We start from the raw sequence: 23,408 nt of genomic DNA on the forward strand, positions 1-23,408 counted from the left end.
ATTTTTCAGTGTAACAGTAATTGAGAAACAAATTTAGTGTATCTAGAATGGCCTGAGAGATAGAGAAATTTTACTCCGTTTTTATTTTGTGTGTTTTATTAAGTCCCTCTTGACCTTTCCTTGCCCAGAATCTCCTGTCCAACTTTTCACAAAATCTTTGTCTCAGTTTTTCCTGCTTATTGAAATATACGCCTCCTTAGTTCTGCTCCATTCAAGCCCCTGCTGGTTACAGCAGGTGTTAAGGTCAGAAAACCAATTCAGGCTAATGAGTTAACCAGAAAATGGCTCAGAAAAATACTTTGACTCTTAAAAAAGCATCCCTCAGGAAGACAATGATGTTGAGCCTGCCAGGTATTTATGCTGGGGGTGGAGTGGTAGTGGTGGTGCCTTTTACTGTACATAATCTTGAAGCTTTCTATCCCCCTAATCCAAATCTCCCAACTCAACCTGGCCATTTTTATATTCTGGGCATTCTATGATCAAGTAAGGATAAGGTACTGCTTCTTTGTGTGTGTGTGTGTGTGTGTGATATGCATTTATAGTTGATGCATGCTTTGCATGCTTGTGTGGGTGCCCACGCTACAAACACAGTGTCTTCCTCTCTTGCTCTCCACATTTTTTTTTTCTTTTTTTGAGGTAGGGTTTCTCACTGAACCTGCAGCTTACCTGATGGAGGAAGGTCATTGGTTAAAAAAATAAAGAAACTGCTTGGCTGGCCCTCATAGGTTAAAACATAGGTGGGAGGAGTAAACAGAACAGAATGCTGGGAGGAAGAGGAAGTGAGCTCAGACTCGACAGCTCTCCTCTCGGGGGCAGACGCCTCAGAGAGACGACATGCTCCCATCTCCAGGGTGGACGTGAGAGCTCTGCTCTCTGAGGCACACGCGATGAAGCTCTGACCCAGGATGGACGTAGGCTAGAATCTCCCTGGTAAGCCACTTCGTGGGCTACACTAGAAATGGGCTAGTCCAGGTGCGAGAGTTAGCCGAGAAGAGGCTAGATAGAAATGGGCCAAGCAGTGTTTAAAAGAATACAGTGTCCGTGTAATTATTTCGGGGCATAAGCTAGCCAGGCGGCCGGGGTGCTGGGGATGCAGCCCCGCCGCTCCTATTACTACACTTACCTAATGGCTAAACCGACTGGCCAGTGAGCCCTCACACCTGCCTATTCCTGTTGCCCTTAGCTGGGAATGTGTGCCACTTCTAAGCTCGGCTTTTCTGTAGGTGCTTAGGGACCTGAACTCAGGAACGCATGCTTGGACAGCAGTCACCTTATCAATGGCATCATCTCCCCAACCCTTGCTTTTGGTTTTCCGTGTTGTCTACAAGGCCTCAAAACTGTGGCCCCAAACTTCCTTTTGTTTTTCAGTGTAAACGAGAGATGCGACATGCTTATTTTTCTGAAAAAGGCTTTAAGAATTACTGATTTGTCATATTTGGTGTGAAAAGAAGAAACAGAATTTTCAGAATTGTCAAAGTAATATTTGGATGAGGTTCCCTGGCGGTTTTGATATAATAAGTCTTTTAAGAATTAAATGGCTCGATCTATTACACAAGCAGTCTTTCTACTATGCAATTCACCCCAAAGGCCCAAAACCATGGGAAGATCAGTTGGGTAGGGGACAGCCAGGAACTGTCGGGTTTTTGCAATATCTTTTGTTTTTTGATGCATGTACCAGGCTGAGTTCTGGGTTCCCAACACAACACAGGCTGTACCCCTGGGTGCTGGGCTTGCCTGTTAGTTTCTGTTTCCCATAACTTTGCAGTTAGGCTAAAACTGGACAGAGCAATTAACTCTCTTAATGTCGGTGTGAAACACAATTTACACATGTAAAAATTTCCAATAAAGATGACTATTTTGGTTAAAAATCCTTTTGCAGATGGTCTCAGTAGTCCATGTCTTATGTCATCTGCCCAAATTGTATCTCATCTACCATCTGTGATAAATCCAAGTTAAAAATCTCTGTCCTCATCCCCTCTCTCCCTGACAGACCTTTAAGTATCCACCTCTTTCGTATGAAATCTTCTGAGGTCTCATGACAGCCACCCAAAGGACTATAATGATGGACACATGTTTAAGACCAGAATGCACAAACTGAGATGGGTACCCATGTCATGCCAGATGGTGATTCTAAGAGTCCTGACTTTGGTTCAGGCTGCATTCATGGGTACCTTTCCAGGGAAGTATGTATCTTAGTACCAGACTCTAGGCTAAGGACCTACTGTGTTCATGAGATCAAGAGTACTCCTAGTTCTACTAGAACATCCTTGCAACTGGCTCCTGAAACTCTTCTCTGTAATTCTCCGGGAGGCGGACTTTTCTTCCATCTGGTTGATAAATGACTCTTAAATGACTTTTAAGGGATGGATACATTTTGCTTGATATTATTAGAATTTCTTATTCTTCATGTAACTGGAAACTAGAGTAAGAAAAAATATGAATGCTTGACAACGGCAAAATGATTTTTTTTTTTTGTCAAAGGGTCAGTTGTAAGGGTATCACTCTGGGATTGGTTTACTTTTATGTAGCAGCCTGTGATTATGCTACAGTGCTGCTTGCTATTCTGACTCTGAACGGAAAGAATGGAACAGAAAATGAAACCAACAAATAACAATAGCAACTAGCAAATTACAAGAAAGAAATTACAAAAATTCTCTCTTAGGGCACTTTTTATTGCTTCAATTTCACAAGGACAATAACATGCATTTGAATACTTGGGATATAGGGAATGGGACTATTAGGAGGTGTGGCCTTGCTGGAGTAGGTGTGGCTTGGTTGGAGGAAGTGTGTCACTAGGGGGTGGGCTTTGAGGTCTCTCTGCCTGCTGCCTGGACATCAAGATGTAGAATTCTGAGCTCCTCCCTAGCATCTTGTCTGCCTCCACACTATCATCTTTCCCTCCATGACAGTAATTCACTGAACTTCTGAAACCTTAAGCCAGCCCCAAGTAAATATTTTCTTTTATAAGTGTTGCTGTGTCCATGGTGTCTCTTCACATCAGTAAAATTATAAGAAAACAACCATTTTTTAAAAATATTAAGTGGAAAATTCTAGAATTGAACAATTCACAATTCAAGGGTTTCAATTCCATGCTCCTTGAGTAGGAAAACATAAAAACATAAAATGAAAAACCTTAGCACTGCCACATGCTGGCTTGCATAAAAAAAATAACCATTTCTTTGCCTAGCATACACATACTGTATATGCTATCAAACTGTTACTCACTTAGTAGCTGTCTTGATTTTCAGATCAATTGTTAAAGTATCTATATTATAAACGTTCCATTTTTACACTTAGGTGTAGTAACTACTTTATGGTACCCAGGTTATGAATTAAGCTCTGTCATAGATGCTTATGTGAAATGTCCTCATGGGCTTGTGTGTTGGAGCACTTGGTCCTTCTCTGGTGGTACACACAGGTGGGGCCTCTCTGGAGGAAGGCAGTAGCAGGGCTCGGCTTTATGGGTGACAGCCTGGCCCTGCTTCCAGCCAGAGCTCTCTGTTTCCTGGCAGCACCATAGATCAAGCAACTGCCCCCCCCCCACTTGCTGAGGTGAAGTCATCTGCCACTACCAGGCCTTCCCTGCTCTGATGTTCTGTCAAAGTATGAACCCCAATAAATCTTCCCCTCCTTGAGAAATTTATGTCATGTATTTGGTCACAGTGATGAGTAAAATGATTAACACTGGATGTGCATTTGTAGAAAAATACATTGGATACAGTGTTTGGTTTTAGCCGCTATTTCAAACATCCATTAGAAGACGGGATATACTGGTAAAGGGGAGGACTGTACTGAATATAAGCTCATTGTTGTTCTTGTCAATACTTTTAAACAGGGTTGTGTATTCTAGTAGATATAAGAGCCCAAGTCATGAATTAATTCCTATTTTACAAATCTTGTACTGTCAATGTCTTAATACTAATGGAATATGAGTGTAGGACTTGATGACGTGATGTCATTCATGTAGAGAGCACCTGATGTCATCTGTCATCACGCAAAGAGGTCCATGGACCAGGGGCTTTGCCATATCCTGGGAACAAGTGCAAATCTGAATACATACCCAAGCTCAGCTGCTGTAAAATCTGCTTTTTAACCATCTCCCAGGCTAGTATGATCAAAAAGCAGCTGTCCTGAGATGCCATGTGAACGTGTAACCTCATGAGAGAGGCTGGATCTCTGCTATCCTTGTTGCTAAAGTAAAAGTGTTCACAAGATTCTGGAAAAATCACGCTCTGCTACCACTTTTTTATACATCTCCTTTTGTTCATAAAGGCAGTAGGACAGTTGGAAACTTAGACATTTGCCTCCTCATCCCCAAAACAAAACAAAACAAAACAAAACAAAACAGCAACTACAACAAATCCTCACCACTCTGGTTACTAACCCAGACACAGAAAATAAGGGAAAGTAGCATACCCCAACAACCTCTTGCATTGCTGCATTTAACACAGGGCACAGCAGAATTCCTTTGCCAGCAGATCTGACCCACCTTTCCTTTGTGTCCCAACCCTGCTTGGGTGGCAGCTTCTCCCTCTTCTGTAATTCCCCCTTCGGGCTTCAGTATAAAGATTATTTGTACTAAGTACAAATCATTATTATTTTTAAGTCTACTCTTGTGTTTTTTTTTAAAAATACAAGTTTTAGTCTCTCCTGGGCTTTTAATTTTTAAATTTGTGTGTGTGTGTAAGTATTGGTATATGTGTGTGTGTGTGTGTGTGTGTGTGTGTGTGTATGTGTGTCCATGTTTGTTGCAGTCAGAGGTCAATCTCAAGTACTGCTGTCAGGAATTGCTTGCTTTTGCTTTGAGACAGGGCCTTTCCTTTGCTTGGAGCTTTTAATTTTTGTCCATAATAGTTTTCCAGTGAGCCTCAGTGATTCCCTGCCCCTTCCCCCTGCCCCCCAGCACTGGATTACAAACACATACCATTTTGCTTAGCTTTCTACATGGATTCCAGGGCTGGAGCAAAGGTCTTCATGCTTGTGCAAAGAGCACTTTACGAATTCATCCATCTTCATCAAAACTCTTGTTTTACTGGATTCTTTCCCTCCCTTCCCCCTCCGTCTCTCTTTCCTTCCCTTCTCCTTCCTTCCTTCCTTCCTTCCTTCCTTCCTTCCTTCCTTCCTTCCTTCCTTCCTCCCTCCCTCCCTCTCTCTCTCTGTCTCTCTCTCTGTCTCTCTCTCTCTCTGTCTCTCCTCTCTCTCTCTCTCTCTCTCTGTCTCTCTCTTCATTATGTGGTCCAGGTTGGCTTAAGATCCACTATATAGCTAAACGTATTTTTAAACTTGTAATTCTCTTGGTCAGTCTCTGAGTCTCGGTACATAGACATGCACTACTATGCCTAGCTGAGTTTTTCTTTTCAAAACCATTTTCCTATTTTAAAAACGGAATTGTACAAAGTTTATTTCTTTTGATGGAAATAGGAAAATCAAGCAATGTGTTTTTCTTCTTGTTATTTTTCATCTACTGTGCTGGTCATTTTTTTTTTTTTTTTTTTTTTGGTCAAGTTTCCACACGCTATAGTTATCTGGAAAGAGAAATCACAATGGAGAAAAACGCCTCTACAAGAACACTTGTAGGCAAACCTGTGGAGTATTTTCTTGATTAATTATTGATGTGGGGGGCAGTCTGCTTTTGGGGTTGCCACCCTTGAGCTGGTGGTCCTAGACTGTAAGAAAGGAGGCTGAGCCAACATGAAGAGCCAGACAGTAAACAGCTGTACTCTATACTTCGCTTGGTTCTTGGTTTCAGGTTCCTTTCCTACCTTGAGTTCTTTCCGTGACTTCCCTTGAGTAAATAAACCCTTTGCTTCCAAAGTTGCATTTGGTCATGAACTTTAAAAATATCTTCTAGGAGCTGGAGAGATGGCCTAGTGGGGAGAGTGATGGCTTGGTCTGCATCAGGAACTGAGTTTACTCTCTAGAACCACTTATGTCATAGTGCTGGAGCCATGACCCACACTCCCAATCTCGGTGCTGGGGAGAGAGAGAGACTGAGAGATTCCTGAGACCTGTTAGTCAGACACATCAGTGAGCCCCAGACCAAACCACAGAAAACAAAATGTGAGTGGGGCTTGGTGACTGCAATTTCTATTACTCCAGAAATTGTGCTTTCTGGGGCAGGGAAAACTCTTGTCTCTTAACTCCCCCTATTAAGGAACTTCTCTGCACTTAGTTGAATCCTTGAGGTAGAAGCACCTTCATGGAAGGGGGGAAATGCAAAGAATTGCAAATTGGCTCCATTGATGAACAAAATGGCGAGGCATAATTTATTCTCTGTCGATGAATTAAGAAAAGATGTAAAACACCTCTTCAGAAAATAGAAAAAAAACCCCTGCTTTTCTGTGTTAAAACTAAAGTGCACAGGGAGCATGAAGCTGTAAAAGTTGCAGGGTTGGAGAAAATACTATAAAACATGTCAAGTAATAAACATACTTGCAATATACAAATAGCTCCTCTAATTAATAACTAATGAATGAAAGATCTGAAGATCTGCTTCCTAAAACACAAGGCAAGGAAGTACATTAAAAGATGCCATGTGTCTCCTGCATTACAGAACTGCAAGCCGCCTATTAGGAAAGCTTTACTCTAAAAACTGAGAGCTGGAAAGGAGGCCAAGCAAATGAATGCTTCTTTGATGCTGTGAAGGTCAGATGGTAAAGCCGCAGTGTGGCAAACTTTGTCAGGTCAAAGCGAGCGTTAGCAGCAATTGTGGTCCTCGGCGTTTAGCAGCTGAGTTACTGATACCCACACAGAACATGTACATGAGGGTTTATTCATATTTTTCCCAAAAGGGAAACAATCAATATATACTTCAATAGTGAAATGGATGAGTGGAGCATCATTTGGCACTGTGAAAGAGCTACCGGGCCATGAGCAACATCAACATGGAAGATGCCAAAGCATAATGTTAAGTGAAAGAAGCCAACGTGCTTTCAGCTACACATTTGGGAAACTCAAAGCTGTCCAGTATAAATAATGAAAAATAAATCAATGAAATCAGTAGTTGACACAAGCTTACACTGGAGTGGGCACATGCACACAAAAATGTGCACAGTGTATATCCCACATACACAAACACACACACACACACACACACACACACACACACACACACACACACATATATATAATTTAGCAAGTTGAGGTTTGTTTGAGACCAGACCACAGAAACATGCAAAACTGAGTTTTAATCTTCAAAAGATATATTCTGATTGCACAGTCACATTTGCCTAAAAATCTGAGCAATGAGCAGACATGTGATTGAAAAATGAGGACTTCAACACGGTGACACTGAGAAGCCTGAGTGCTGAGCTGGCTTTGAGTCAGACCTTGGAAATGGAGAATTAGTTTAAGAAATCAATGTATAGGGAAAGAGGAAACAAGCTGGTGGTCTGAGACTGAAGGAAGAGAAACCAATCATAAGAAAAAATGCCCAGACTGGATAAACTAGCGGAGGGGGCCCTTTTAATTGTTTAAATGCAAAGCAATTAGTAGTAGTATGTTTCCAGAATTGTTAACATGTGTTCCTTTGTCTGTATTAATTTGCATACATCAAGTAGACTCACATAAAATTTCTACTTTCTGGGCAAAATGATCAATTGATATTGGGAATTTCATGTGATTCAAACTTGTATTTTATTATTTGCTGTGTTTTGGGATGTAGTCCCTACCTTATATGGTTTTGAGGGATACTTGAGAGCCACACACATGCTATACACCTTTGCTCTAGTGCTATATACCTCTAATGTCAGCACTCAGGAGGTGGAGGTAGAAGGACCATGAGTTCAAGTCCTACCTGGTTTATACAACAAGATTCTTAAAAAAGAAACACTAACAGGAAAACAAACACAAAAACCAAAAGAGAGCAGAATACTTAAAAAAAATAATGTTATAGGGAATGTTTGATCAACATAAAAATGAAGCCATGGAATTTGTGCTTTTGATCATTAACTAAATGAAGGAGGAGGAACATAAGATGAGATAGGGAGGGAAAGAACTTAATACCAATGATCTTTACACAAAACCTCCTATTTTAAGATTTCAGATTTTGAATCATCTACAAGAACTTTGATCATTTCCAACATGAATAATGCTACATTGACAAAATAATCACAAACTCTTCAATTAAGAATTATGTCATCATGATATCTATGCTGTTGCAAACTTGATGACCAGACACTAACTTCTTAACACTGACTCAAAATAGAGGGAAATCAGAGAATTGAAGATAACCTTGATTCTTGTCATCTCTAGTGACAAGAATAGTCCACTGTCAGAAAAGTGACCTTTAACAACGGGAGAGAGAACCCCGTGGGAAGTTTTCCTATGTGCACACAGTACCAGAAACAATTTCAGGGGTCAAATGTTCACATAAGACATGACTCAGAAGCGGTGTCTCACAGTTTTGCTCCATGCTAAATGTCACAAAGGCCGGTTGCCCAACGCAGTTGAGTTGCTATCCCCTTCAAAGGCGGAAGGGGCTGTTCTGCTGATACTGCACACTTTCTCTAAGGCGATTACCAGCATAATCCTAAATATGATAGGACCGAGCTATCTTATTTTTGAGCTCATCAGATCCAGCATGCTCACATAATCCTCAACAGCTTTGCTCCATGTTTATGTAAGCTGGCTGGAGCCTGAACAAGATGAGACCATGTCTTCTTGTCCCCTGCAGTAACATCACTCTGCATTATTGTTATAAAAAGTAGTAAGAATGGATGCGATTTTCAAATTCCGCTGTAATGGATTTTTTTTTTCCGTTTGAACTCTTCCTCCTTTTACCTACTAGGGGAGCATTTCTACTCATGCTTGACAGCCTACAAATGGACATGTGAACAGAGAGAAGATGGTACCCTCCCTGATGCTTGTGTTTCTTACACTGTTCATTTGTACCAGGCATGTGTATGTTAAAGTGTAGACTGCATTGGTAGGAAGATGTTTGGCTTTTTATTTTTCCACATGTTTAGAGATTTAAATTGCTTCTAAAGCAGGGTGATATGTATGTCTTTAGGGAAAATATTAGAAAGAAAGGGAGTTGATGAAATCTAGAAATTGCTAAGCATGACACCCAGTGGTCTAGAGAAAGATTCATCTTCCTAAGGTTTCACTTTTAATTTAGAATATTCCTTGCAGGTCTACAAAAATTTAAAAGAAAAAATATACCTAGTTCTCCTTTCAAAACATAAAAGTAGTTTAGCTTATGTGCTTTATTGAATGAGGTGTGTGTGTGTGTGTGTGTGTGTGTGTGTGTGTGTGTGTGTGTGGTGTGTGTGAAGAAGCAGATACCTCTAAAATCAAACTGTGTTTTATGTAACTTCACAATGAACAGTAGTTATATGTTTTTATTAAAATACATAATTAGAAAGAAACTTACGTGTTCCCTTGTGAGTTACTGTTAACTGCAACTCAGAACTAAAGAGGATTAAGTGCAGAGACGTTAATATGTCCACTGTTATTAATTTCTACACAACAATAGCAACATTATCCTCAATAAATCTGTCAGTAGTAAGGATGAATAGTTGTTTAAAGACTCCATTGATGTCAGAACTGAAATCCGTTGGTTAGGACTTCCTCCACCAATCCAGTCTTTAAGAAGGCAGGATTTGAACGGGGTGAGGCACAGCACAGAAGCAAGGCTTGTTTTCTGTTGAGAGGACCTTGTGAGTGGTGAGACAATAAAAGTTCTGAGTTTGGGCATGGGGAGGTTTAGTTCGATTAGTAGGAGTTTAGAAACAATGGGGAAGATTTTATTCTTTGAACAATTGTATCCTTCACGTTATTAACATTTGCAATGGCTGTTTGTGGCTATTTAATGCTAGCAAAAATGCAAGAAGTCATTTTTACCTTGAAATCTTTTCAAAACAGATACTCAGACCTATCCGCTCATGGGATAACACATGCTTAGAGAAATATGTCCTAACTTAACTAAAAAAAAAAAAAATTAGAAGTAAAAACCAAATGCCCCAAGCCCATAATTCATTACATTGTTAGTAACCTTTTGACCAAACAATTTTTGAAAGGACTTTTTATAGATTTGTTTTATACATAATACATTTCTACATTGTATTCAAACTAAATCAGCATTTACAACATTTAGAAAGATCAAGTAACTACAGTAGTAACTGTAGCAATGTTAAAAGGCAAAACTAAAACTAAAACATATCACTCTAATGGTGTTTATGTTGTCAGTCTAAGGTCAGCATGATATGGTGCATAAAAACCAATTCAATTCCAGGGCAAAACAAGCGTTTGTAGTCATTCACCTCAGGACATGACATTATTTATGTATAGACTATAGAATACAGGTGTCTATCCTCTCTAGTGTAAAGGTAGGCTGGGGTGATTGGTTTATTAAATACCCTCCCAAATCAGAAAGAATTTATTGTCGCACACAGAGCTATTACTTTGTTTCTCCTAGAGCCCTGCAAACACTTGCTTTCCCATCCAAGCATGGCTTTACCCGGCTAAACGTCAGCAGACAGAAGAAAAAGTACGACTCACCAGTGGCGTCAGCTTTAGTTTTGAGCTGGTTCTCACACATTCTGACGGAGCAGGGAAAAGCCTGACTGAAAAAATATTGCCCGTTTCCCTGGAGGTCTGAGGACTGCCCCTGTGTTGTCCCACAAGCGGCATCCCAGCCGACTGCATTAATGGGATTAGATGGAAGTGTTAGAGGCTTCAACTGCTCCGTTTCATTAAGGAAGGGCGAGAAAGAGGCTTTCTCACACCGGGAAGGGACGGGGGAGAAAAATCTTTTCTTCTTGATATTTATCCAAGAGTACATTTGCGAAATTGTGGAAAGCAGTTTAAGACACCCTTGCACCCTCCCTACGAATCACGTAGCTGTGTATTCTTTCTGCACTTTAAATCCCCTTTGTTTTCAGTCTGCTGGAGCCAAATCCAATATGAATCTGACAAGTAACTTGAGGCTAGCTGTGACTCAGAGAGCCTAGCGCAGGCTTCATTCAGAATTGGTTAGTAATTATTTTGTCCCCTTTACCGAGGTCTACCGTATAAGGATTACCATTCTCCCATCTTCCCCAGTATTGGATTATGGCTGTCTGTGAGATAATTAATGGGACACGTAGACGTTTTGCAGTTGAAGAAAATGTATCTCACGGCCCAGCTTGCAGCACAGCCTGGTACCAGGGCACGGACTTCACACTTACCCTGAAGCCTGGGACTCTATTCTATCAGAGTAGCTCAATTCTTCTCCTTGTAAGATAAGAGTGATGAAAATACCCAGAAAGTTTTGCTTCTCAACCCTTGTTACTGGGCAATGGGTTAGGTGTGCCGGTCTTCTGCTCCATCTTTTTGGGGATTTTGGCTGGTTTGATAGAGTACAGGCCTTGTGCAGGCAATTATAGCTGCCGTGAATTCATCAATGTGACAGTCATGCCCTGTCTACAAGATGATGACATTTCTCAGCACCCATTCCCATCCTTTGGCTCTTAAGGTGCTTTCTGCCCCCTCTTCTGAGATAGTCCCTGGGTCTTGCTGGGGAATGGGGATTGATAAAGATTGGGGTTGGGAGCTGAGCGAGGCGGTACAGGAGAGGGTAGAGGATAGAGGATGTAAACTAACGATAGATGAGAAAAATGCCATGGAAAACCCACCAGTTAGTAAGCTAGTTTCAAAATATACCACCAACAAAGAAAGTGAGCTCAAAGGTAGGTACCTTGCATGGGTGGCAGAGCCATTCTCGGAACACATGAGATAGTAAAAAAACATTTCAGTGCAAGGCATGGGATACCTCCTTAGGAATTCCTAGTCAGGGAGGCTACAGAGGTCTCTAAGGCTATTGCCATTGCTCTTGGTTACCCACCAGAATTACGGTAAGATCCTATGGTTAAAGACACTAGGACCTTTGGCTGCCTAACACAGTCATGCTGAGTAAGAAGTTCTTCCTGGGGCTGCACCTTCCACGATACTGAGAGATGCTATGCAGGCTGCTAGGGGAGAAAGGATGTAAATGGCCTTATCCAGCTCAGAACCCTGCATGCTATAATACCTACCAACTTGCAAGACAAGGTGTACCCACTAGTGAAATGGTGGCCTGATGGTTACAGGGTAGCATCTGCCTTCTGGTTTAATTTGAGACTCACTTTGAAGAAGAAAACTTCATGTCTGGTTCTGTAATCCGAGTCAAAATTCCATTGTAGTGGTCAAAGGCTCTATGGTCGTACCTGCTATTGTTATTTTGCAAAATGGTCATTTTGTCAAATAGCCTCCTAAATATTTATATTTACACCCATAGACTTGTGTTTCTCTCAACCTGAGGAAAGAAGTTCATAGGCTGCAGTCAGTGCCGATGCTGCTAACCACCAAAGTGTTCAGAAAGGCCTGAGGCTACCTATTTCTGAAGTGATCAGAGTATCTGCTTGGACAAGGAATAAGTGTTAAAGTGCTTAGCATGATCTTAAATGTAGCTGCAATTCAGTAACTATAGTTGGATATAATCTTCCCATGCTTGCTTGCTTATGTCAGGGATAAAAATTTAGGTGACTTTTCTCATTTATGAATGATTCAATGTTGTATTCAATGAATGTATTTAACATTAATTAATTAATTACTACACAATTAATACTATTTGTGCCAGTCACTTGGAAAATACATATGATGAAATTGATGGGTCAGTGTACTCATAAAGATTATAGAGTTAATCCTTCTTAGCTTCCTCTACTGACATTGTTAGTTTTACATATATATACAACTAAAAATTATACCCTTCGAAGACTTGTAGCTAATGTGGCTAGGTGAGTAAATAGATATGATTCAATATTTCATGTATTCTGTATGTTATGTTTCATTTGTAGAGACACAACTGGCTCTTTGAATCCTTTCTCTCTTTTTGCCATGTATGCACCCATGTTCATGTAGTTCATGCAGAGGCACAGGTTGAAACCAAGCATCTTCCATCTTCCCCAATTGCTCTGTACCTTTCTTTTGGAGAGTCTCTCACTGAAACTGGAGCTCACTGATTTAGCTCTACTAGGTGACCAGCAAGCTTCAGGTATCCACGTGTCTCCCCTTACCTCTTAGTGCTGCTATGCCTGGCTTCTTATGTGAATCCTGTGTATACCGACTCAGGTTCTCATGCTTACACGACAAACGTCAGTAAGTGAGCCATCTCCTCCCTCTCACCATGGTAAACTATTTATGAATTATCAAATCTTAGCTTATTTGGAATGGCATTTATAGGCATTGTTCCTAAGGACTGAAAGTCAAATGCCAGGAGTAAAATCTTGCACTTTTCCAAGCCTCTTGAATCTTTAAAAAAAGTTCCGGTTCCTTCCCTGGTCACCAAGCAGCAGATACGAGAGACTCAGAACTGAATCGAACTGAATCGAATGTATTTCATTCCAGAGGAATTGTCCCCTGATGCAAAGTGTGGGGTGGGAGATGACAGCTCACATGCAAGGCGGGAATGCAGCCTATGCTGAGGAAAGAAGGGCAAGTGGGAATTCTCTAGAATCATGCTTTCACTGCATTGCTTTCCTTACAAACGTGTTTTTGAGTCTCTGGGCTCTGAAGATAAATTCATGCTTTTCCTGACACGGAGAGACTTTCTTCAAGTCCTTGTCTGTGAATTTAAGGCAATGCCGTTCTTCCCCCGAACAGCCCCAATGCTTCATGCATCTGTCTTTTCCCCGTCTCTCTTCCCTCCTTTCTGTCCCCCTTAAGGCCTTTCTCCACTGTTCTCCAGCTACCCAAATTTATGTCTCCACTCGACTCCCACTACCTCTTTTTAGCGTCTCCTGACCATCTGTCTGCAGCGGGCTCCCGTGTCTCTGGCACCCACTCGGTCCTGGAGTGCTTCGTTAATCTTGTTTACACGTTTACTTTTCCCCCTGTGTGTAAGCTCCTTACTAATCAAACCCCTCTTCCTGGATCTCTTGTGTCTAGCATACACGGAGTCTGTGAATGGGTGGGTGTCGCACACTGAAGAATTACACATATGTCTCACACCCTAGCTCTTCGGCGCCCCCACCTCATGTTTACATGGATGGCTTATTTCTGTGACATGTTTGCTTCCTTGCTACCGTAAAGTCGAAAAGAGGGGGAGGTTGAGAGTGAATGCAAACTCTTAAGCTCTTGCCGCTGTCTCTTCTTTATAAGTTGGTTCTAGCCTATAAACAAGAGGTTGAAACAAATCCTTAACACACCTATTTTCCTTTCCTTTGCCCTCTGTTTAACTGTTACTGTCTCTTCAGGTTGTTATCCTCCTGATCTAGGTCTTTCCTTTATCTGCTTGTAGATTTCTCCTATCAGCAAGTGTTCTCACTAGAAGAGAGGAAAAGATGGCTTCCACTCCCTCACCCTCACCCCCCAGCTCTCCCCACGCCCAACCAACCTCGGACCACCTCTGGTCTAAAAGGAAATCCAGAAAATTCCACAAAAACTTTCCAAGATTCAAGGATGGAACAAGAGAATGACTCTCCCTAAAGTGAAAGAAAGCGGCTTCATTTTATAGGAAAAACAGCTCCAGCTTAGGACATAGTTTGCAAAATATGGTCCTCAAGTCAGAGGCGTAGCTGCCAGGGCACCAGCAATGGTAGCAGCGATGGCTGTGGCATTAGTGGGAATTTATTAGAAATGCGTATTCCTAGGCCCTGCTCCAGGCCTATCGAATCAGACACTCTAGGGGCGGGACTCAGCCGTCTGTGTTTTCGTGATTTCTCCAGATGGTTCGATGCATGTTTTATAGTTACTGGTTTTATAGCACCGGGTTCCAGTCAGAACGAGCTACATTTAATTCACAGCTCTGTCACACACTAGCTGTGTGGACTGGAGAAGTTCCTTAATCTTCAGATGTTTCCGTGTCACCGTCTGTAAAGTGGTGATAATCTGGATGTTCTTGTCTCCAAACTGCAGATGCTGAAACCTGCACTTCCCGGGTGGTGGCTTTGGTGGTGGGTTTTTTTGTGAAGCCATTAGGTAATGAAGGCATAGTGATCTGCCTTGCTATCTCTACTATATGAGGACATAGCAAGAGGCGCCATCTGTGAACCGGAGAGTGGGCTCCAGACATCGGACCTGCTGGCACTGTGAATTATCCAGCTTCTAGAATACTAAGAAATAAATTGTTGTTGTTTACAAACTTTGAAGTCCATACTTTATTATAACAGCTCAAAATGACTAAGACAAGTTGTAAGAACACACACCTTTCTGGTGGAGGTGTCAGGGGATTCAAAATATGCTAATTCTTTAATTTAGAGCAGTCCTGGCTATATTATAAGCCAGTCAGTAACTTTATGCCATTACTATACTGTTTCTTCATTGGAGAATAGAAAGTATTCCATACTTTAAAAATATCTGCTATTTTTTTCTACACATTTCTTAAAACTTGGCTGCACATTAAGACGCACTTGGGGAACTGGAAAAAAAATCTAATTCCCAAAAGCCTTATGCCAGACTAATTCAGTAAGAATTTGGGGAAGTGACAGCAGAACTTTTATTCTATAAGATATACAAAGTTGACTTTCAGGTCAGGATAGAACACTACTTATAGTGATTACAATGATTAGCATCTCAATGAGAAAGTCGTAAGGTTACACGTGAGTAAAAATTACTCATTAGTGACATGAGATGCTATATGGGTGAGCACCAGGATTTTGCCTAGAGTCTGGAAAAGAACATGACAGAGAGATGCTAAAAGTTAAGTTCTATATGGGTATGATATCTCCCATCATTGACTCTGGCTTAAACAATTCTTTATCTTCTGCAGAGTGTTTCTGTCAACTTTAAATACTCTAGGCTACCATGTGTGTACCCTCACCCCTAGTTATGAGACCCATAAGATTTTTAAACATTGACTTCAATTGATAATCTGTTCTAACATTTCAGTGTCTGGGTATAAATCAGAATTTAGTACTTAACAATATCATTTAGAGCAGTGGTTCTCAACATTTGGGTCACGACCCCTTTGGGGGGATGTCATATCAGGTATCCTGCGTATAATATATCTACATTACGATTCATAACAGCAGCAAAATTGCAGGCATGAAGTAGCAAGGAAATGCTTTCATGGCTGGGGGATCAGCACAACATGAGGCACTGTATGGCAGCCTTAGGAAGATTGAGAACCCTTGGTTTAGAGTGAGTTAACTCACCCACTCCTCTGTGCCTTAATTTCTTCTTCCAGGAGATGCTTCTCGCTATAAAGTTATAACTTGCTGTTTAAGAAATAAAATGCATATAATAAAATTCTGTATATTTCGGAAGTATTTATCAGTACCATCCACTGTTAACGGGTGTACTGACAGTCTTTCACCTAAGGCACTGAAAAAAAAATCTGTTCTTCAGTTCTGTGTACAGAATCTGTGCCTCCATTTAATAATTTACTCTTTGAGTAGAGAATCAGAATGGTTAAATGCTCATAAGATTTTCTCAGTGTCTACACAGAGGTGTGGGGTAATCTGTTTACAGTTATACAGATGAAGCATTTGTGCTGGTGGGCACTCATCTTGTGGAATCCACAAAGGAATGCTGGTAGTATAATTGTGGGTGAGTGTAGAGTAGAGACTATTGTATTATTCTAAAACTATTATTCTGGTGGCTGAGTTTTCAAATATTTTAACTTTGAATCAGACCTATAGTATAAAACTGAACCTTCTCGCATTTCCAAGTTCTTTCTCAATAGTCCTCTTACTGATTTTTTAATCTAAGAGAAAGCTGTATGAGTAGCAGAATAGGTAACAAGGGACTAGAAAATGTCCAAATCAGGAGTAGCCCTCAGTCTTCTGCTTACTTATCATGGTTTCTAATTTTGTGTTTAGGGGTTTCCTGTGTGTGCGAATGTGGGACTCAGCCTTTGTGTGTGTGTGTTTTCCTTGGCTCTGTCTTTTTCTGTTTGCTTTCTCTTACTCTTGTTTGTCTGCTCATATTTTTATCTTATTTTATTATTAATATTATTAATGCTTGTTTTTATGTATCCTAGAGAGAGAGAGAGAGAGAGAGAGAGAGAGAGAGAGAGAGAGAGAAGAAAAGGGTATAGGTTTGGGATAGTGGGGAAAGGGGGGAGGATTTCAGAGGAGCAGGGGGAGGGGAAAGTGTAATCAGGATATATTATATGAAAAAGATCCATGTTTTAGTGAAAAGGACCCAATTCTTTGGTGTAAATATAATTTATAGTTGTATGACTTGTTAATGACAAAACAAGCTTGCAAACAAACAACAACAACAACAAAAAAAAACCAAAGGAAAAAGAGTAGCACCTAAATTTCAGTCAGAAAATTTAAACCCTGGTTGTTCATTGATGAACACATTGCTTGGCTTTCTTTAAACATTTCAGGCTTTAAACCTTAAGAAACTCATAAGAATAACTTTATAGAATCATCTAAAATTATATTGCTTTACATAAAAGTTCAACTTTTTATATATTAAGTAATCTTTCTAATTCAGTAGCAATCCTAACTCTATAGGAACGATACCCAGAAGTTTAGGAAACAAGGTTAAATTTTCTTACTTGCTCATTTTGCAAATATTTGTTGACTGCATATGTGACAACGGAGTCACGTATCTTGTTTTCACGGGATTTCCAGTTCATAAGCTCAGTGTGTTACAGACTCCCCAGTGCTGTTCACCATCCATCTGGGGGTATTCCTTGACTAGCAAGTTCAGCTCTATGGTGCCTCCAAGCTGACCAATCACAGCAGCGCTCTTACTGCACATGCCTATAGCCTTTGTGTCAGTGACACATTCACAAACCCCCTGAAACAGAAACAAGGCTTCTGTGTTGCTCTGGTGATCTCAGCAGTGTAGCAAAGCAGGCAAGAAGTGCCGTGCGGTTAGCATATCATTGAGCTCTGTCAAGGAAGACTGCTGCAAACGAAACCGCTTCACTTCCAGAGTCTTATACGGCTCTCGTTAGAAATTTGCCTTAGAGCCTTGCTGTTGAGCGTGTATAGTGTATATTTGCTTAAAGATGTGGTAATACGAATAGACATTCATGGATGTGTACATGAGCAATCTGTAGGATAAACGCAGGCGTGATTTTATTTCTCTATACGTTAGTGAATGTGAGATATTTAACTCACTTCTAGTTCTCTGGAAGTTTTCAGTGTCTCAAGAGCTCCTGAATGCCGTCAAGGGAGAAACACTTCATCTGCAGCCACTGCCCCTTCGGTCTATGTTTTGTGTGGAGAATTGAACACCCAGTATCACCGTTATAGCTGTCCATTTAGTGGTGGATTCCAGTTCTTTTCTAACGATGCACATTCTACCGATTCCCAATCTGAAGCTCAGTCTGCTGTGTGGAGGGAGCATCGTTTTTAGAAATATTTAAAGGCACTGGAAACGGACGACTCACTTCCAAGAATTCACAACTGGGGAAGCTGACTTCAGGCAAGCTCCTGTGGAAGCTCACGTGTCAAGGAGGCCATCGTTGTCCAATGTTAGGCAACAGCAATAAGTCTGTCTTACTAAATACGCAATTTCACAGGATGGGCTTAGATTGTCTAATCCAAGTGTCATAGTGACCAGCTGTCGTACCAAAGAACTATGATTACACTTTTGTATGAACTTTGTTAACTCAAAGTTTCCAAGCAAAAAGCATCCCTAACTCGAGTCTCATCTATTGTGCATTTATAAAATAAACCAAAACAAACAAGAGTAGCTTCTTTCTTTGTAAACATTAATGGTTTTTTTATACTAGTGTTTTATTTTAGACAGTAGCTATGTAGGTTACATTCACTTATCACAGTTGCTTAAATACTATGTCTTATCCCCCCTTCTGCACGACGATACCAACAACAAACCTTTATTTCCATGAAAACTAGGCAATCCTGTCATAAAGAATTCAGGCAGAGTCATTAGTGCTAAACTAATTCAACTTTGCCCTAAACAAGAGAAAGAGTTGAGTTTCTCATCTCATATCTTCTAAGAAACAGTTTGCTGGCCAGATACAGTGAATTTACTTAAAAATGTATAAATGCCCAAGAATAGCAGCACCATCTCTGCGGGCAGCCTACATCTACATTAAGAAAGAAATTTGCCCCTGAAGCATTTTGTAAAGCAGAACTGTGGGCAGCCCTTTTCCCTCGTCCATCCTGGGACAGCTTATAGGAGCTTGCAGCCGACTAAAATTGGGAATATTGTACTCTGTAGGGTGAAAAACAAATCAAGAATATAATAAAACCGCATATTGTCAAACTAAATGTAGAGTGATTTTTTTTCTCCAAACTCAAAACAGCCCAGTCAGATCTAAGTAAAGTAAAAGGAGAAAATCCAGAGATTCAGTCAAAGGCAAAATATATTTGGCCATTCTCCGTTTTCTTTTCCAGAACCTTCAAGAATCCAAAGAATGGAGGAACAATCTTGTCTCTTTACATGCATTACCTCACTTCATTCTTTCAGCCACTCAGTCGGCATTTGCAAAGGTGAGTGGTTTTTAGGGACTCTTCAAGAAAGGCATGCTTCAGTCAAGTGTTAAGTACTTATTCCCTTTATGTGAAGAAGTCTTGAATGATGTATCTAAGTCCTATAATTTCAGGGCGAGGTGGTGCTCACACATCAACTAAAGGCAGCATATTGCACAAGCCCCTTCCTCTTTAAGACAAGAAACAAATACTGAGCTATCTTTTGTCCGAGGGGTAACTCAGGAATTGCCTTTGTAGGATGAACCAGAGGTACTATGGAAAGCAGTGTTTGGAGTTTAAATTTCCCAAGACCGTCTCTCTTCAGATGTGGCAGAACTTCTCTCTGAGTTTTGGTTCTAAAGTTTATTTAGGATCCTTTTCACCTTCATGAAATTGGATTACTTTTTACAAATCTGTCTCTAAATGAGGATTTTTACTTGTTTTTTTTTTTTCATACCCTCCAATCATATACATTAGAAAGGACCAGGATCAACCATTTCTTCCCCACCCGTACTCTCTTGAGTTCTCCTTGCTTCTTAGTCTCTTCTCAGCAATGAGCAGTGAACCCAGAAACATTCAGCTACATTGTTACTCTTTTTATTAATTATTTTTTTTTAAAGGATGTGGTTTCCTATGTGGTCCAGGTTGGCCTAGAACTCTATGCAATCTAAGCTGTCCTTGAACTTGTGATCAACATGCTTCAGCTTCTAGAGTGTTGAGACTATTGCTATATGTATACCCGGTAGCATTTTCATCATTATTAATGTTTTCACTTAGTTTCAGTAATACCTTTGTAATATTTCTAGCTGAATATTATTTCAATTCTGGCCTCTGGAAAAAAAGAGCAAAGAAATACATGCTCATGATGCTTTTTCTCCTTAGCTCTGGAGTTATTGGGGTTTTGTGGACAACTTGGAAGCTCACCTCATTTTGCCACAACCAAAGGAAAAGGCCCGAATGCGGGCAGCATTGAGCAAGTGTGGCCGTGTCTGCGCTTGTGCTGTACCCGCTGTTTGTTTCTCTTCCTCGATGCTTATTAGGTGTTCAAGCTGCTGTCCTTAGCACTATTAAGTGGTAAAGTTATTTTCAAACTGCTAGGAAAGCATTATTAAAATATAGCTGCATCGGGGGTCAGCAGAGCCCGAGGTGTTTCCAGTGATGTATGTCATATCACTGCTCAGAAGATTTCTCTTCTCATCCTAGTCAGACAATTCCTTTTTCTTGTTTGCTGAGATAAAAATAGTCAAGTAGAAACAATTGGTATTTAACATCCCACATTTACCAAGAGATAATGATTTTATTATCTGGAAGAATAATGAATTATTGTCTAATGGTTGAAGATTAAGAACTATACCCTAACAGTTAAAGACGGGGGCATGAGTGCTGCAGGGGCATCACAGTAGATAAAGGTCAGTATATATCCTTGAGTCTGTGATGGAAACTCTGATAGAATAGGCAATCCAATTTGCCTGTGACCTTGCAACTAATGGGTGCAAGAATAGTTAGCACTCGCAATCTGAAAATTATCTTTTGTTTGCTGAAGGCAGTTGGTTGGCTGATCTGTCGACCAAGCAGTTGCTTTAGGTATGTTTGACAAAAGTGCTTATTCTGATCTTTTGAAAGAGTCTAACTGACTGTGCTGAGCAGTTGATACTGCTTTGGATATGAAGAAGGCAGGATCATTAGGATGTTTTAAATAGGAAAAGCAGTCAAACAATACTCAAAATGAATCCACTTGAGGTTGGAGATTGATTATTATCTGTACTACATGTGTCCTTTCTGTTTTATTTGAGATTTCAGGTCAGTGGTTCAAAAGAGAGCTATTGAGCTCCTTAAATAATCCATATTATGTAAAATAACATATGATTCAAGGGCTATTGTTACTAAAAGAATATCAATCTGCTTGGTTCTGTTCACATAAAAGTAGGTAAATTCTCAGAGCAATGACTAGGAAAACATTCAACATTAAAAAAGTTTATTACAATACACATGAGCAAGCAAAACTTTATAAATGCTTTCTCCTACTCGCTCTCATTTACTGGTGGATTTCCATCTCTCTGTATTCACTAGAAAATAGCAACTTTCAGTACTGGAGATAAGATATTCCCAGTGGTAGACCAGTTGTCTAGTATGTGTGAAATCCAAGGTTAACTATCCCAGTACTCACAAATGCAGTCCCCCACCATGATGTCAAAGGAAACCAGACACAACATCTCATTATCATTATCACAAATAACAAATTTGCAGTGTCTAAGATATATTTTAATGCCTAACAATCCACTGAGTACCTAGTGGGTTGAGTCCTGACCTTGGGTAAAAATGAAGCTCAGTGGAATTGTGACTTGCATCTTACAAGGACCCAGTCAGGCTTGTGATGGTAGAGAGGTTGTCCTGGACCAATGGGACTGAAGACCAGACCTTGGGAATCACTGGTTTACAGTGTGAGTCTTGGATATGTACTAGTTAGTATATGGACTAGTGCCCTCAAGAGACATATCCTTGGACAAAAAGATCAACTTCTCTGTGTCCGTTTCTCTATTAGTCAACTGGCATGTTGATTCCTGTCTCAGAATATAATGAAATCCCACTGAAAGCTGATTAACCTGTGTCTGTCAGGAAGACATTGCCACTGTGTTGTGGCCATTACTAAACAGGAACAATTTCTGCCTTATAGTTGGGCTCCATTGCCCTGCCTCAGTAAAAAGCCACAGTCCAAGATATGCTTGGTGCCTGTGTTTATCTGAGTGCACCTAAGTGGTTCATGTTAGGATCAACCTCTTTTGGGGACTAATACTTAAAAACTGACTTGTCAGATAGTGTATGATGGGAGAGTTCTTCCATAGATCGTGTATTTCTTCCTTTACCAAGATGCCATGCTGTTCTTACTGCCTATAATGTCACACAGGGAAGATACCTAACATAGGCACTTCTCAAATACAAGGCCAGCTTCTTTTGTTGTCACCAGAGCAAGTTAATGTTTTAATTATCACAGTATGTAGAAGTAAAAGGTATCTCACGAACATCCTTAATATTTATTTTTTGGTACAATAATACAGGATTCATTCATTCAAACATCATTTTTGAAAATTATTGAACACTTGTAGGTCAAGCCCAGAAATTCAAAATAGGTTGTATGAAACATTTTTTTATCTTATGGTTTTTTTATGAGGAAGAAACTCAGATTCTGAGCAAAAAAAAAGCCTTTGTCAAAGATATCTTAAGCTGCCCAAGGAAGTTTCTATAATGACAGTAAGTAGGTGTCCTTGACAGGGAGATGAATGCCCCACCACAAAATACAGGACTTTCTTTTTACTACAATGAAGAAAATAAACTTCTGTTCACATATTTTAGAACTTAGATATGTATAAAATATATTTATATGCTAAAATATATTGACACATAGAGATTACATCTAGGGAAATGCCTAGGTTTATAAAAGGAATATTTACTTGATAAACTTCAGTGTTATTAAAATACTGCCTATATGCCAATCAGATATCCCACATCAGAAATTTTAACTTAAATTAGAAAAACAAGAATTAAATTTTAAATCAATAAAGCACTATTAAATGACTGCTCTTAATGTCTATGCAGTATTGCCCTTTCTGATGTGATTAGATTCATCTCAGTTTTCTTACAAATTATTGTTATTTAGTTGTTTAATAACTCAAGTCTATTTTCTTCTGTTTTTCCTAGAAGAGTAGTTTCAGAAAGACTACAGTTGTGAATAAGGTTCTTTGAAATGATGAGCATTCTGTGAACATGCCCATCACATTATCCCAGCCTAACATTGAGCACCATCAGTTTCTAAAAACTTGATGTTGTAGTTGAGGAGTTGCTTCCAGACACTGTGGAAATGTAAGAAAATGACACAATTCATGAGCTGACTGACTTCCAGACATTGTAAGAAAATGACACAATTCATGAGCTGACTGACTTCTACCTGCTAGTGAACAGCGAAGTTTAGTTCTGTTATGTTTTGTAGCTACATAATGCCAATTACCAGAGCATTAGTTCAACAAAATCGTAACATTATGCAAAGGAGCAGGT

At 40.1% G+C, this 23,408-nt stretch overlaps 1 protein-coding gene across 2 annotated transcripts in view; it reads right to left on the reverse strand.

Annotated features, from left to right (window-relative positions):
- The window catches only part of Rorb (RAR related orphan receptor B), a 178,426-nt gene that overhangs the window by 57,908 nt on the left and 97,110 nt on the right, over positions 1-23,408 (reverse strand). Inside the window, exon 1 of one of the 2 annotated variants that reach the window (XM_013348079.2) lies at positions 10,501-10,511. The exons of the other annotated variant lie outside the window; for it this stretch is intronic. The gene's annotated coding sequence lies outside the window, so the exon portion shown is untranslated. Of the gene's footprint in view, positions 1-10,500; positions 10,512-23,408 lie in introns of those variants that run through there. 2 annotated transcript variants of the gene reach the window in all.

Source organism: Microtus ochrogaster, chromosome 8, assembly GCF_000317375.1.
Source record: "Microtus ochrogaster isolate Prairie Vole_2 chromosome 8, MicOch1.0, whole genome shotgun sequence".
Taxonomy (NCBI): Eukaryota; Metazoa; Chordata; class Mammalia; order Rodentia; family Cricetidae; genus Microtus; species Microtus ochrogaster.